This window comes from Saimiri boliviensis, chromosome 5 (assembly GCF_048565385.1).
Source record: "Saimiri boliviensis isolate mSaiBol1 chromosome 5, mSaiBol1.pri, whole genome shotgun sequence".
Lineage (NCBI taxonomy): Eukaryota > Metazoa > Chordata > Mammalia > Primates > Cebidae > Saimiri > Saimiri boliviensis.
In genome coordinates, this window is record NC_133453.1 from 32124107 (window position 1) to 32141585 (window position 17479).

Consider the following 17479-nt stretch of genomic DNA (forward strand, 5'->3'; position numbering starts at 1 on the left):
CAAGTTGACAACAGTCAAAGGCAAAAGGAAACCAAGCTTATCCTCACCCCCTTGGACCTAATATCGAACATTACCCCTTGGCTTCAGAATGGAATTTGATGGCCCCATGTTCTATCAAGTGGTGTCAGAGGGTTTGTCAGTACATTCTCAAAAGGAAATTGTTTTTTCTACATATTGGCATCAAAAGAAGAGATTAGTTGCTTCAATGGAAAAGGTATCCATTATACGTGCCAATAACATAATATTCATACCCTAAAGCTTATTGATGGCAGCAGCAGCCAGTCTGGAGTGGCCGTTGCCATTATGCCAGCTGCATGAGGGGAGCATGGCCAGGGCTGCACACTCTGTGGAGCTGGTAACAAATGGGAGACCTGTCACTCGTGAGTTGGTGGGGCGGGAGTTCCCCAGGTGCAGCCATAGCTGCCCAAATCATTGCTATGTACCAGGATGTCCTGCACCATGAACCAGGTAGGAGCCCCACCCTCCCAGGCACAGCTGCAGCTGCCAAAGTTGTGACTGAAGACCCCAGACTCCCTGTGCTCTTGGCAGGGCTGGAAGCAAGCAGGAGCCCCACCCTCCCAGGCACAGTTGTGGCCATCCAAGTCATGGCTGCAGACCTGGGCCTCCCACACCACGGAGCAGGTAAGAGTCCTGTCCCCTACACAACTGCAGCTGCCCAAATTGTAGCTTCAGACCCAGGCATCCCTGAACTCTTAGGAGCCTAAGAAGGCCCTCCCTGTCCTCATGGGCTCAGAAATGCCATGCCACTGCACTCCAGCCTGGGTGACAGAGTGAGAGCCCATCCCAAAAAAAGAAAAAGAAATGCCTGCTCCCACTGCCTGGCTTCTCCCTGCTGTCAGCACCTGCTCAGATCTTGGAGCAAAGTTGGGACTGAGCCAGGTTTCCAGGCAGAAACCTCTCCCAGGTGCTGTCAGAGCCTGGCAGTGTGTGCCCACACTCAGGCAGGGCTGACACATCAGCCCCCTGTTGCTTCAGCTCCCTTCAGACTTTGGGCATGGATGAGCATGGAAGGGAAACCACGGAGGATGGAGGGCAACTCAGCATTAGCTGCAGGTTCTCCTTGACACAAACAACCTGCGCACCATAAATGGCAGCCAGAGGCATGCAGACCCCTGGGTGGAAAAGAGTGGGTCTCCAGTGAGGCCCCACCTTCAAGCCAGGCACCATCAACCTTGTAGTGCCTTTTCTGGCCTCCCCATGGCTGCCCATGAACCAATAAGCATGCACTTCCTCCCATAAAAGCCTTGGGCTCAGCCAGTGCCCAGCAGATGTGGGGGTGACCAGCTGCAGAAAGGAGGTGCGCACTCCAGGGCCTTCTCTCTGCTGAGAGCAGCAGATGTCAGGACGACCAGCTTCAAAGAGGAACTACCACTCCAGGGCCTGTGCTCTGCTGAGAGCTGCAGACATCAGAATGACCAACTGCAGAAAGAAACTACCCTCTCTGCTCAGAGATGAACACATGATGAGACACCCTGGCTGAGGAAAGGAGCTGCCCCTGTAGGTTTCCACTAAGCTGCTCTCATGTTCAATAAAGCTCCTTTCCATCTGGCTCACCCTCCACTTGTCTGCATACCTCATTCTTCCTGGTCACAGGACAAGAACTCAGAAACCACCGAATGTCAAGGCTGAAAGAGCCGTAACATAAATATGGCTGAGATATGTTCCTCGCTTGCCACGTTATGGGCAAAGGGAAGGAAAAAGGAGCTCAGCCCCTTGAGGGACCCAGACCTGAGAGCTCCCCAAGCCAGGGCTGTGACTCCCTCTTCGGGGCTCTGAGGTTCCAGGCACCACCATGTTCCCCAGTGCTAGCCATGAAAGCTGTATGCACTACACCTGGTCCAGCCACAGCCTCGCAGAGCCGGCGCCCACGCTGACACCTGGAGCTCCCCACCCGACTGCAGCAGCCAGCATGTCTGACTGTGTGCAGTAGCCGGACTGCACGCTCACTGACACACCCTCACTGTTCCATGTCTGACCCACCCTTGGCAGGCGTGGGACCCGGGCCAGTAGCACAAGCCAAGCTCAGCCTGCCAGGCCAAGTGGGTGAAATGAGCCCAGCAGGCCCAAGCAAAACTCAGGCAAAGGCTCCAGCAGCCACAGAGGTTTTCAGCCCGAAAAACAACACCTCAAAGATCCCATAATATTATCATTGATCTTTTCATCAAGAAACGTTCTAATTAACTGTGTTTTATAAAGTCTGATTTAAGGCAATCAACTGTTTTTCACAAAGTGTTCAATTATTACTCATCTATGAAGTAGTGGGGCAATCTAAAAACTAGGCAAATGACTATATCAGGGCAAACAAATATTGAAAACCTCCTGTATGTGCAGTCACTCACTGCCTGGCAGAGGCAGTATCTTCAGCTGCTGCCCAGAGGTATACCAGACTGTGCTGCTGAGAAACTCCTGCTCTGAGCTCCTGGAGGACTCTTTTTATTTTGTCCAGCAGTTTCTCATCACAGTAACTGTTAGTGAATATCCAGGCCAGACATCAGAAGTCTCCCATATGTCATAACATGAAACGAAAACTTAACTAGAAAATACTAAGTTTGTTATTTTAATACTAACACTAAGTTTGTTATTTTATCAAATTGTTTTCCAAATGAAAAGATTAAGTATTATCCAGATAAAATATTTCAGACATAAATATTTCAGATGGAAATTTTGAATGTGGACCCATCGGTTTCAAAATGCAATACCATGCAACATCATGACAACCACCTGGCAGGCTTGCTCCAGAGATGGAGTAGGCCAAGTCCTGTGGATTTCAGCCCTGTGTAGATTTCATTTCAATGAGATTAGTTTCTTCATTGCCTAGTTTAACTCCAGTTGAACAGTTTGCAATTATGGAAAATTAATCATCAATATGAACATTATTTATCAATAACTATGGATAATAAAATGTAAATCCTGTCTACAGCCATACCACCCTGAATGTGCCCGATCTTTCTGATCTCAGAAGCTAAGCAGGTCGGGCCTGGTTAGTACTTGGATGGGAAACTGCTTGGGAATACTGGGTGCTATAGGCTTTAAAAAATAAATAAATAATAAACAAATTAAAATAAAAAAAATTTTTAATAATAATAAAAATTTTTTAAAAATTTAAATCTTCCCTGTTCACATTGTCGGCAGGAGTTCTATTATGGTGAAGTAGGTTTACAGTGAGAATACATACAAAGCACTAAGCAACTAGCTAGCATAAGACGTTTTCTCAATAATTAGTACTATTTATTTACACAATTGATTTGATTTATAGAGAGGATCCAATCATATTATTATAAATATTGATGTAAAAGGAGGCAATATGTTCTATCTCAGCAACAACTCCATTAAGCCTTGTGTTTTTATGTCTAGTATAGAACTCTGAACCCAGTAGGAATTCAATGGGACTGATTAATGCAAGATGAAAGTATTGTTTTTCACTTCAATACTGATAGGCTGTTCAATTTAGGGACTCTTGGAAGTAGGCACTCATCAGTCACATCTTTAACATTTAAATTTTTTTTTTTTTTTTTTTACACGGAGTTTCGCTCTTGTTGCCCAGGCTGGAGTGCAATGGCGTGATCTCGGCTCACCGCAACCTCCACCTCCTGGGTTCAGGCAATTCTCCTGCCTCAGCCTCCTGAGGAGCTGGGATTACAGGCATGTGCCACCATGCCCAGCTAATTTTTTATATTTTTAATAGAGACGGGGTTTCACCATGTTGACCAGGATGGTCTCGATCTCTTGACCTTGTGATCCACCTGCCTGGGCCCCCCAAAGTGCTGGGATTACAGGCTTGAGCCACTGTGCCCGGCCCAACATTTAATTATTTTTTATACTTTATCCCCCTTCATCTCAAACACTTCATTTCACCAAGGTTGGATCATATCCTTGAATGAAGGGACAACACAAAAAGGAGTAACTGACCATTCCTCATTACATCCTCATTCTGATTCATTGCTCTGATTGAGGGAAAATGACTATTTTTTGTAGACTCTTAATGTCATTGTGTGTGAATATGTACATGTATTTCAGTATTCTGCTTTAATTCTCTTATATTCAACAGCATCTTTCAAAAAGACATTAATTTAACATTATGCACATTTATTTGATAAGGATATGTTATTTCCCAATATAAGATCATTATAACATGCTCCAGGTGCTTGAGATTTTTTAATTTATGCAGAAATTTTAAAAACTATTCAGTTACTTTGAAAATATTCTGACTGGTTGTGATAGCTCTTTAATTAATTTGAATGTATTTCTGCACTAATTAGGCTTTTGGTTCAATTTTCAATTAAATCACTATATATTTACCCTGTGTATTTCATTGACACTAAATTTGATAAATAATGTACAACTTCATTATCTATATCCCTAACTTCTATCAATTTCATTCACAAACGCATACAAGCATATAAAAATGCATATACACACACACCTATGCCTACACACACATACACACATACATACAAACACAACAAAAAGGATGGAGGAAATGGTTTATGCCTGCTTCCTTTGTGTCTGAGTTTAGCAATTACTAACTTAGGGTCATGCCTTCCTTCCATTACTATAATGATTATGTGTTCTTTTTATATAACCCAAAACAAGTACATGGACTTTGAATATGAGACATCACTAGATATAAAGAGTAAAATGATGTTCCTTGATGAGTCCCAAAACCTCTTAATCACCAAGTTTCTAACTGACACTGAAATCACCATTCAGTTTTAATACATAATATACCTACTTCAATGTGAATTATAAATCATTTATAGATATCCCTGTTCATCTTCAAATTCTAAATGCATTAGGACAACATTCAAGTGTTCACTTTAATGTAGCTTGAGAGACATTCTAATTACTAATCAAAGTAGGTAAGTGTCTTTACAAAAAGAAAACAAAACCTGCCTTATCTTGCCTATTATCTTTCTGTGAGAAATTAGTATAGACCATGCTGTAAAATATTTTCTTGGGTTGCAATTCCATGTCTCCCTACATTTATTTCTTCTCTTCAACTAGTTTTCATTTGAATGTTTAAAGAATAGATGTTTTATTGTTTACTTAGCCATTTTCACTACTTTCTCTTCAAGAGAATTGTGGTTGTAAAAATGTTACCATGGTTACACATGGCTCAGAAGTCAGTTGGTTTTGTTTGTTTCTTAAACTTTCTATATACCAAATAATGATAGAATTGAAGTTTACAAAATAGATAGATTCTTACATCTCAGGACTTTCAGGCAATGAATATTTCTCTACAAAATTGATGCAACTGCTCACTGTTTATTTAACTTTAGTAGAAGTTTCCTATTTGACAATGCTTACCTTAAATCTTACTTCTTTCAAAAAGCCCTTCCCAACTACCAGAAACCTATCTCTCCCTTGTCCCCTTTAGAATTATTTCTGCTCATTACATCTCAAGTGTGAGCCACTGAACTATCCTTATAGGCAGCACCTGGAACGCTTAAGCAAACTAGTTCGTAGGTTTCACCTCAACCTAATAAATCAGAATCTTTATTGTGGAATATGATAATTAAATATTTAAAATCCTAGATACTTAATATGCACACTAAGTCTGGGAGGCTGAGGCAGGCAGTTATCTTGAGGCCAGGAGTTTGAGACCAGCCTGACCAACATGGCAAAATCCTGTCTCTACTAAAAGTACAAAAATTAGCCAGGCATGGTGGAGCAGCACCTGCAATCCCAGCTCCTCGGGAGGCTGAGGCATGAGAATCGCTTGAACCTGGGAGGTGGAGGTTGCAGTAAGCCAAGACTGAACTACTGCACCGCAGCCTTCGCAAGAGAGGAACACCATGTCTTAAAAAAAAAAAAAAAAAAGACACTAACTTTTTTTATGTACACTTTTAAATCATTTTTATAGTTTTTTGAAGTAAAATTCGGTCATAAATTTTACAATATATTATTATTTGCTTTAAACAGTGAATTTTTTTTTTTTTTTTTTTTCTTATGAGACAGCGTCTCACTCTGTTGCCCAGGCTGGAGTACAATGCTGCTATCTCGGCTCACTGCAACCTCTGCCTCCTGGGTTCAAGCGATTTTTGTGCCTCAGCCTCCCAAGTAACTGGGATTACAGGTGCACACCACCATGCCCAGCTAATTTTTGTATTTTTGTAGAGATGGGGTTTCACAATGTTGCCTAGGCTGGTCTTGAACTCCTGAGCTCAAGCAATCCACCACCTCAGCCTCCCAAAGTGCTGGGATTACAGGTGTGAGCTACTGTGCCATGCCTTATATGTACAATTTTAACAAATGCATGCTACTGTGTAACCTATACCTTTATGATGAAATAAAACATTTCCATGACTTCAGAAAATTCTCTCATATCAGTTTCAATCTCCCCCTCCCAGAACACTGTTTCAGTTCTGGATTTTAATGTTTTCTGTGGTTAATATTAGTGCATGTAACACCTGAGATTGTTTCTCCTGTGGATACCTAAGATAAAAGCCACTCCAGCTCTTTCTAAGCATATGACCATGGCTTTTCCCTGGCTCACAGGAAAAGCTGTTTTCATTCAAAATCAAATATTAATTAAGAACTAAATCATTTTCAGCAGATGTGTTGGATTGGGTACAACTTGAGTGTGACTTACTGCCTTTCAAAAATTTTTATTACACCTGATTCCTTGATCATTTCCAGCTGACAATTACATGGACTATTGAATAAGGGATGGGTGTATCTTAAGGTTAAAAGCATCTTATCTAAGATACCCAAAACTCTCATCAATAGTGCTAATAACGTGTGTTTTAATGACTAAAATTAAAATACTGTAGTTCTGTCCATACAAATGCTGATATAACTCTATATTAACTCTTTAACAGCAGGATATACATTATCTTTAAGTGGATGTGTAATATGAGCAAAGATACACCATATAATGTTCCATAAAACAAGTCTCAATAAATTGAAAACAACTGGGGCTTTGTCTCTTGCTGCAGCCAGAGTTCTGGATCTCATCTTCACTGTTCTGTGTTCTTTTCTCATAGAGGCCTAGTCTCTGTGGCCCTGTGACCTGCTGGTACTGGAGATCCACAGCTAAGACAGCAGGACCCCCTCAAAGCCTAGAAATGGTGGAGTGTTGACATTTAGGAATGTGGCCATAGAATTCTGCCTGGAGGAGTGGCAGTGCCTGGACACTGCACAGCAAAATTTATATAGCAATTTAATGTTAGAGAACTACAGAAACCTGGTCTTCTTGGGTATTTCTGCCTCTAAACCAGACCTGATCACCTGTCTGGAGCAAGGAAAACAACCCTGGAATGTGAATGGACATGAGATGGTAGCCAAACTCCCAGATGGCTGAATAGGAACAGTTCCAAAGCACAGTTCCCAGCGAGAGAGATGCAGAAGACAAATGATCTCTGCATTTGCTATCGAGGTACCAGGTTCATTTCAATGGGACTGGTTGGACAGTGGGTGTAGCCTGGAGAGGGTGAACTGAGGCAGGGCAGGACGCTGCCCCACCCAGGAAGTGCAACTGATTGGAGGATCAGAAACTTTACCGTCTCAGCACTCTGGTTGAGATACTGTGCTTCTCCCAGGCCCTTTGCAACCCACAGTCTGGGAGAATGCTGCCAAGCTGAGAAGCGCTGTGAGTTGCCAGCGGAGACCTGAGCGACAGCTCCAGCTGGCCCAGCACTACGAGTTGTTGGCCCAGAATGGGGGCAAAGGTTTTGGCTAGCACCAAGAGCACCTGCTAGGGATGGATCTACCTGCCCCCCAGAAAAAGGAAGAGCAGCAAGCAGGGAGACAGGTGATATAGCTTGGCAGGTCCCACTCCTATAAAGACCAACAAACCCTCTCACTTGAGAGTTTTACAGCCAGCACATCAGTTCGAGCTCAACCTGGGATGATCAAGCTGAGTGGGGGAAGGGCATTCACCATTTTCAAGGCAGGTCTAAGCTCACCTGTGTAAACAAAAGCCAGAGGAAGCCTACACAGCAGCCAGGCTGAGTCTGAGGTAGCTCAGCAGTGCCTCTGCAGGAAGATAAGGGATAGACTGCCTCCAAAAGTGGCTCCCTGACCCCTGTATAACCAAAAAATAATGCCTGATACAGCGGAGGGGCCTGACAGTTAGAGAGAAAACTAGAAAACCAAAAGAAATAGCTTCAACATCAACAGAAAGGATGTCCACTCAGAGAAACTATAAGAAATCACCAACTTCAAAGATCAAAGGTGGATAAACCCATGATGATGGGAACAAATTAGAACAAAAAGGATGAAATCATCAAAGACCAGAACATCCCTCCTCCTCCAAGGGATCACAACTCCTTGCCAGCAAGGGAACAAAATAGGATGGAGAATGAGTTTGATGAATTGACAGAAGCAGGCTTCAGAAGGTAGGTAATAACAAACTTCTCTGAGCTAGAGGAACATGTTTTAACCTAATGGAAAGAAACTAAGAATGTTGAAAACAGGTTAGAAGAAATGCTAACTAGAATAACTAGCTTAGAGAAGAACATAAACGACTTGATGGAGCTGAAAAACACAGCACAAGAATTTCATGAAGCATACACAAGTTTCAATAGCTGTATCAACAAAGCAAAAGAAAGGATATCAGAGATTGAAGATCAACTCAATAAAATAAAATGAGAAGGCAAGAAGAGAGAAAAAAGGAGTGAAAAGAAATGAACAAAGCCTCCAAGAAATATGGGATTATGTGAAAAAAAACCTAATCTACACATGATCGGTGTACCTAAAGGTGACAGGGAAAAATGAATCCAAGCTGGAAAACACTCTTCAGGATATTATCCAGGAGAACTTCCCAAACCTAGCAAGGCAGGCCAACATTCAAATACAGGAAATACAGAGAACACCACAAAGATATTCCTCAATAATCCCAAGGCATATAATCATCAGATTTACCAGGTTCAAACAAAGGGAAAAAATGATAAGGAAAGCCAGAGAGAAAGTTCTGGTAACCCACAAAGGGAAGCCCATCAGACTCACAGCAGATGTCTCAGCAGAAACTCTACAAGCCAGAAGACAGTGGGTCCAATATTGAATATCCTTAAAGAAAAGAACTTTCAACCTAGAATTTCACATCCAGCCAAACTAAGCTTCATAAGTGAAGGAGAAATAAAATCCTTTACAGACAAGCAATTGCTGAGAGATTTGGTCACCACCAGACCTGCTTTATAAGAGTCCCTGAAGGAAGCACTAAACACAGAAAGGAACAACCAGTACCAGCCACTGCAAAAATGTACCAAATCATAAAGACCAACAATGCAATGTAGAAACTGCATCAACTAACAGGCAAAACAACCAGCCAGTAACAAAATGGCAGGATCAAATTATTAACCCTAAATATAAGCAGCCTAATGCCCCAATCAAAAGACACAGACTGGCAAACTGAATAAAAAGTCATGGCCCATCAGTGTGATGTATTCCGGAGACCCATCTCATGTGCGAAGACACACATAAACTCAAAATAAAGAGATGGAAGAATATTTACCAAGCAAATGGAGAGCAAAAAAAAAAAAAAAAAAGCAAGAGTCGCAATCCTAGTCTCTAATAAAATGGGCTTTAAACCAACAAAAATCAAAAGAGACAAAGAAGGGCATTATATAATGGTAAAAGGATCAATGCAACAAGAAGAGCTAACTATCCTAAATGTAAATGCACCCAATATAGGAGCACCCAGACACGCAAAGCAAGTTCTTTATGACCTACAAAGACACTTAGACTCCCACACAATAATAGTGGGAGACTTTAACACTCCACTGTCAATATTATACAGATCAACAAGACAGAAAATTAAGAAGCATAGCCGGAACTTGAAGGCAGATCTGATCCAAGCAGAACTAATAGATATCTACAAAACTCTCCACCCCAAATCCACAGAATATGCATTCTTCTCAGCAGCACCTTGCACCTGCTCTAAAATTGACCACATAATTGGAAGTATATCACTTCCTAGCAAATGCAAAGCAATGGAAATCACAATAAACAGTCTCTCAGACCACAATGCATTCAAATTAGAACTCAGGATTTAAAAACTCGCTCAAAACCACACAACTACATGGAAATAGAACAACTGGCTCCTCAATGATGACTGGATAAACAATGAAATGAAGGCAAAAATAAAGATGTTCTTTGAAAAATGTGTCCCAGATATTCTGCATTAACATACATTTAAAGCTGTGTCTAGAGGAAAATTTATGGCATTAAATGTCCACATGAGAAGCAAGGAAAGATCTAAAATCAACATCCAATTGTTAAAATGAAAGAGCTAGAGGAGCAAGATCAAAAAAACTCAAAAGCTAGTAGAAGACAAGAAATAACTAAGATCAGAGCAGAACTGAAGAAGATACACAAAAATCCTTCAAAAAAATCATAAATTCAGGAGCTGGTTTTTTTTAAAAGATCAACAAAATAGATATTCTGCTAACCAGACTAATAAAAAAGAAAAGAGAAAAGAATCAAAGGCATGCAATAAAAAATGACAAAGGGGGTATCACCACTGATTCCACAGAAAAACAAACTACCATCAAAGATTACTACAAACAACTCTATGTGCATAAACTAGTAAATCTGGAAGAAATGGATAAATTCCTAGACACTTACACCCTCCCAAAACTAAACCAGGAAGAAGTTCAAACCCTGAATAACAAGGGGCTGAAGTTGAGGTCGCAATTAATAGCCTACCAACCAAAAAAAGTACAGGTTCAGACTGGTTCACAGCTTAATTCAATCAGATGTACAAAGAGGAGCTGGTATCATTCCTTCTGAAACTATTCCAAACAACATAAAACATGGGAATCCTCCCTAACATTTTATGAGACCAACATCATCCTGATACTAAAACCCAGCAGAGACTCAACTAAAAAAGAAAACTTTAGACTAATATCCATGATGAACATAGATGCAAAAATCTTCAATAAAAAACTGGCAAACTGAATGCAACAGCACATCAAAAAGCTCATCACAATCAAGTAGGCTTCACCCTGGGAATGCAAGGCTTGTTCAACATATACAAGTCTGTAAACATAATCCATCACATAAACAGAACCAAAGACAAAAACCACATGGTTAACTCAATAAATGCAGGGATCTTTGACAAATTCAATAGCCCTTTATGCTAAAAACACTCAATAAACTAGGTACTAATGGGACATACCTCAAGATAATAAAAGCTACTTATGATAAACCCACAGCCAATATCATACTGAAAGGGCAAAAACTGGAAGCATTCCCTTTGAAATCTGGCACTAGACAAGGACACCCTCTCTCACCACTCCTATTCAATATAGTATTGAAAATTCTAGCTAGAGCAATCAGGCAAGGAAAAGAAATAAAGAGTATTCAATTAGGAAAAGAAGAAGTCAAATTGTCTCTATTTGCAGACAATGTGACTGTATATTTAGAAGACCCCATTGTCTCGGCCCAAAATCTCCTTAAACTGATAAACAACTTCAGCAAATTTTCAGGATATAAAATCAATATTGAGAAATCACAATCATTCCCATATACCAATAAGAGGCAAACTGAGAGCCAAATCAAGTGTGAGCTCCCAATCACAAAGAGAATAAAATACCTAGGAATACAACCAACAAAGGACATAAAGGATTTCTCCAAGGAGGACTACAGACCACTGCTCAAGGAAATAAGAGGAGACATAAACAGATTAGAAAACATTCCATGCTCATGATTAGGAAGACTCAATATCATGAAAATGACCATACTGCCCAAAGTAATCTATAGATTCAACACTACCCCTATCAAGCTACCATTAACCTTCTTCGCAAAACAAAAAAAAAACACTTTAAACTTCATATGGAGCCAAAAAAGAGCCCACATAGCCAAGACAATCCTAACACAAAGAACAAAGCTGGAGGCATCATGCTACCTGACTTCAAACTATACTACACGCCTACAGTAATCAAAACAACATGGTACTGGTACCAAAACAGAGATATAGACCAATGGAACAGAACAGAGGCCTCAGAATCAATGCCACACATCTACTACCATCTGATCTTTGACAAACCTCGCAAAAACAAGCAACGGAGAAAGGATTCCTTGTTGAATAAATGGTGTTGGGAAAACTGGCTAGCCATGGATAGAAAGCAGAAACTGGACCCCTTCCGTACACCTCACACTAAAATTAACTCCAGATGGATTAAAGACTTAAACATAAGACCTAACACCATAAAAACCCTAGAAGAAAACCTAGGCAATACCATTCAGGACATAGACATAGGCAAGGACTTCATGACTAAAACACAAAAGCATTGGCAACAAAAGTCAAAATAGACAAATAGGATCTAATTAAACTGCAGAGCTTCTGTGCAGAAAAAGAAACAATCATTAGAGTGAACCAGCAGCCAACAGAATGGGAAAAAAGTTTTACAATCTACCCATCTGACAAAGGGCTAATATCCAGAATCTACAAAGAACTAAAGCAGATTCATAAGAAAAAAACAAACAACCCCATTAAAAAGTGGGTGAAGGATATGAACAGACACTTTTCAAAGGAAGACATATATGAGGCCAACAAACAAATGAAAAATTCACATCATCACTGGTCATTAGAGAAATGCAAATCAAAATCACATTGAGATACTATCTCATGCTAGTTAGAATGGCGATGATTAAAAAGTCTGAAGACAACAGATGCTGGACAGGATGGAGAAACAGGAACACTTTTACACTGTTGGTGGGAGTGTAAATTAGTTCAACCACTGTGGAAGACAGTATGGTGATTCCTCAAGGATCTAGAAATAGAAATTCCATTTGACCCAGCCATCCTATTACTAGGGATATACTCAAAGGATTATAAATCATTCTATTATAAAGACACATGCACACATATGTTCATTACAGCACTGTTTACAGTAGCAAAGACCTGGAACCAACCCAAATGCCCATTGATGATAGACTGGACAAAGAACATGTGGCATGTATATACCATGGAATACTATGCAGCCATAAATAACAATGAGTTCATGTCCTTTGTAGGGACATGGATGAATTTGGAAACCATCATTCTCAACAAACTGACACAAGAACAGAAAACTGAACACTGCATGTTCTCACTCATAGGTGGGTTTTGAACAATGAGAACACATGGGCACAAGGAGGGGAACATCACACACTGAGGTATGTTGGGGGGTAGGGGGCTAAGTGGGGACAGCAGCAGTTGGGGAGGTTGAAGAGGGATAATACTGGGAGAAATGCCTGATGTAGGTGAGGGGGGAATGGAGACAGCAAAGCACCATGGCATGTGTGTACCTATGCAACAATCCTGCAAGATCTGCACTTGTACTCCAGAACTTAAAGTACAATTAAAATAAATATATAAATGCATAAATTTAAAACAATTGAAGTAGTTCAAAAATGTTCACTAATTACAATAAAATTAAATTGGAAACAAACAACAGAAACATATCTGAGAAGTCCCCCAAGTATTTGGAAATTAAACAGTACACTTTCAAAAGATGCATTTAGGGGGTTCAAGTCTGGGTCTCTTACATGCATATATTACATAGCAGTTAAGACTGAGTTTTTAGTGTACCCATAACCTGAATAGAGAACACTGTTAAACACTACATTTTGGTCAAAGAGAAATAACAAGATAAATTAGAAAATATTTTGAAAAGGATAAAAATGAAACATGACATATCAAAATATCTGCAATGCTAATAAGCAGTGCTTTAAAAACTTTGTAATTTTAAATGCTTATTTTTCCAAAATTATTTTTTTAATTATTGTGTATATAATAGTTATAGGTATTTGTGGGGGCATGTAATATTTTGATATAAGCATACAATGTATAATAATCAAATTAGGGTAACTGGGATATCCATGACCTCAAGCATTTCTCATTTCTTTCTATTGGGAACATTTCAATTCCACATGTTGGTTATTTTGAAATACACAATAAATTATTATTAGATATAGTCATCCTATTGTGCTATAAAACACTGGATCTTATTTCTTCAATCTAACTAAATTTTTGTACCCATTAACCATCTTCTCTAATTAAACTCACAAAGATAGTAAGATTGATGACTACCAAAGGCTGGCAAAGGTAGTGCTGAAGGGGAAGAGGCTTAATTTTAAGAAAGAGAAAGTTCTAAAATGAATGATTTAAGTTTCCATTTTATAAAGCTACAAAAACAGGCTAGGTGTGGTGGCTCACACCTATAATCCCAGCACTTTGGGAGGCCAAGGCAGGTGGATCACAGGTTAGGAGTTCAAGAACAGCCCAGCCAACATAGTGAATGTAGGAGATCGGTCAGAATGGTGGGAAAAATTATAGGAAAGACACAACCTTCTTGAAAAACCAGAAGTTTTTACAAAAGCTTCAGTAAAGGTTTATGGCTGAAGGCAGCCTAATCCTCTTACCTTGACCTAATGGTAAAGAGCAGATAACAAGGAAATGTAGAGTAGTCTATCTAAATATTTTGTTTACTCATGTTGTTCTAAAACTGACCTTTGATCATTCATGCTCAGGACTGCTCTCAATTCAGGGGATTGGTAATGTTAATTACCCATGAATGGTGTTTGCTCAAGACCTTGGTCATTAAATCTGTTCTAAAATAAATTCCAGTATCTCCATCATATGAAGGCTGCATGACCAGACTCCTTCTTTGGGGTCTGTAAGCCATGGGGTCCCCTAGCCATATGTGACTGCGTACTTCTGTCATCTATCACTTGGCCAGAGTCTGCAGGTCAGATTTGGCAGTGAAACCCTGTCTCTACAAAAACACAAAAATTAGCTGGGCATAGTGGTGGGTGTCTGTAGTCTCAGCTACTTGGGGGCTGAGGCAGAAGAATTCCTTCAACCCAGGAGGTGGAGACTGCAGTGAGCCCAGATTACACCACTGAACTCCAGCCTGGGAGACAGATCGAGACTCCATCTAAAAAAAAAAAGGAAGAAACATAAACCCAAAATAGAAAGAATAAAATAATGAAGATAAAAACAGAAATCAAGGAAATTAAAAATAGTCAAACAATAAGAAAATCAAAATTAAAAGCTGATCCTTTGAAAGTGTTGAAAATTTCTATAAACCTTTAGCTGGACTGATTAAAAAAATAAAAAATACAAATTAGCAATATAAAGAATGAACAAAAACATAACTACAGACGTTAAAAAGATAATTAGGAGTCAGATATGTTGGCTTATGCCTGTAATCCCAGCACTTTTGGAGGCTGAAGCAGGTGGATCAACTGAGGTCAGGAGTTCAAGACCAGCCTGGTCACCATAGTGAAACCCTGTCTCTACTAAAAATACAAGAATTAGCCAGGCATAGTGGAGTATGTCTGTAGTCTCAGATACTTGGAGACTGAGGCAGGAGAATCACCTGATCGCAGGAGGCAGAGGTTGCAGTGAACTGAGATCATGCCAAAGCACTCCAGCCTGGGTGAAAGAGCAAGACTCCATTTCAAAAAAAAAAAAAAAAAAAATTAAAACAAAAAAAAGATAATGAGGAAAATATTTTGAGTAATATTACACCAGTAAATTTGCCATCTTAGATTAAGAAACACTTTGACAGATACAAATAATCAAAACTGAAGTAAAAAAGCCAAATAACCCCATATCAAATTTTTACATAACTGACTTCATAAATTAAAGCATTTTCACCAAGAGAACTCTATATACAGAGGCTAAGCATGTAAGGAAGAAATACCAAACCTACACAAATTACATCAAAAACAGAAAAAAGGCAGACTTTATAACTCATTGTTTGAGACCAATATTGTCATGATACAAAAACTAGGCAAAGATATCATGAGATGAATTAATTCAAAGAAACAATGCAATGGAATACTATTCAGCCACAAAACTCTTGTCATTTGTACCAATATGAATGGAACTGGAAGACATTAAGTGAAACAAGCCAGTAACAGAAAGTAAAACACCATATGTTCTCAGTTATATATGGAAGCCAAAAAAAGTTAATCTTATAGAAGTAAAAAGCAGAACCGAGGTTACTAGAGGTAGGAGAGTATAGGAGAAAGGGAAGGACAGGCAGAGATTTGCTAAAGAATGCAAAATTACAGCTAGATAAGAGAAAGAAGTGCCAGTACTAGCCACTGCAAAAACATACCAAACTGTAAAGACCATCGACACTATAAAGAAACTGCATCAACTAATGGGCAAAATAACCAGTTAGCATTATAATGACAGAATCAAGTTCACACATAACAATATTAACTTTAAATGTAAATGGGCTAAATGCCCCCAATTAAAAGACACGGACTGGCAAATTGGATAAAGAGTCAAGACCCATTGGTGTGCTATATTCAGGAGACCCATCTCATGTGCAAAGACACACATAGGCTCAAAATAAAGGGATGGAGAAATATTTACCAAGCAAATGGAAAGCAAAAAAAAAAAAAAAAAAAAAAAAAAAAAAAAGCAGGGGTTTCAATCTTAGTCTCTGATAAAACGGCTTTAAACCAACAAAGATCAAAAAAAACACAAAGAAGGATATTACATAATGGTAAGCGATCAGTGCAACAAGAAGAGCTACCTATTCTAAATATATATACACCCAATACAGGAGCACCCAGATACATAAAGCAAGTTTTTAGAAACCTACAAAAATACTTAGACTCCCACAAAATAATAGTGAGAGATTTTAACACCCCGACATCAATATTAGACAGATCAAGACTGAAAATTAACATGGATATTCAGGACTTGAACTCAGCTCTTGACCAAGCAGACCTAACAGATATCTACGGAACTCTCCACCCCAGATTCACAAAATATACATTCTTCTCAGCACCACATCACACTTATTCTAAAACTGACCACATAATTGGAAGTAAAACACTCCTCAGCAAATGCAAAAGAATGGAAATCATAACAGTCTCTCGGTGCAGACCACGGTGCAACCAAACTAGAACTCAGGATTTAGAAACTCACTCAAAACCACACAACTGCATGGAAACTGAACAACTTGCTCCTGAATGACTACTGGGTAAATAACAAAACTAAGGCATACGGAAGTTCTTTGAAATACGTAAGTTCTTTGAAACCAATGAGAATGAAGACACCATATACCAGAGTCTCTGGGACACAGCTACAGCAGTGTTTAGAGGGAAATGTATAGCACTAAATGCCCACAGGAGAAAGCAGGAAAGATCTAAAATTGACACCCTAACATCATAATTAAAAGAACTAGAGAAGCAAAAGCAAACAAATCAAAAGCTAGCAGAAGACAAGCATTAACTAAGATCAGAGCAGAAGTGAAGGAGACAGAGACATGAAAAACCCTTCAAAAAACCAATGAATCCAGGAGCTGGCTTTTTGAAAGAATTTACAAAATAGATAGACTGCTAGTCAGACTAATAAATAAGAAAACAGAGAAGGATCAAATAGACACAATAAATGATAAAGAGGATATCACCACTGATCCCATAGAAATACAAACCACCATCAGAAAATACTATAAACACCTCTACACAAATGAACTGGAAAATCTAGAAGAAATGGACACACAGA

At 39.5% G+C, this 17479-nt stretch overlaps 1 pseudogene; it reads left to right on the forward strand.

Moving 5' to 3' along the window:
- The first annotated feature begins 2933 nt into the window (after nt 1-2933).
- LOC120364369 (5S ribosomal RNA) lies at nt 2934-3050 on the forward strand (annotated as a pseudogene).
- The last annotated feature ends 14429 nt before the right edge of the window (nt 3051-17479 follow it).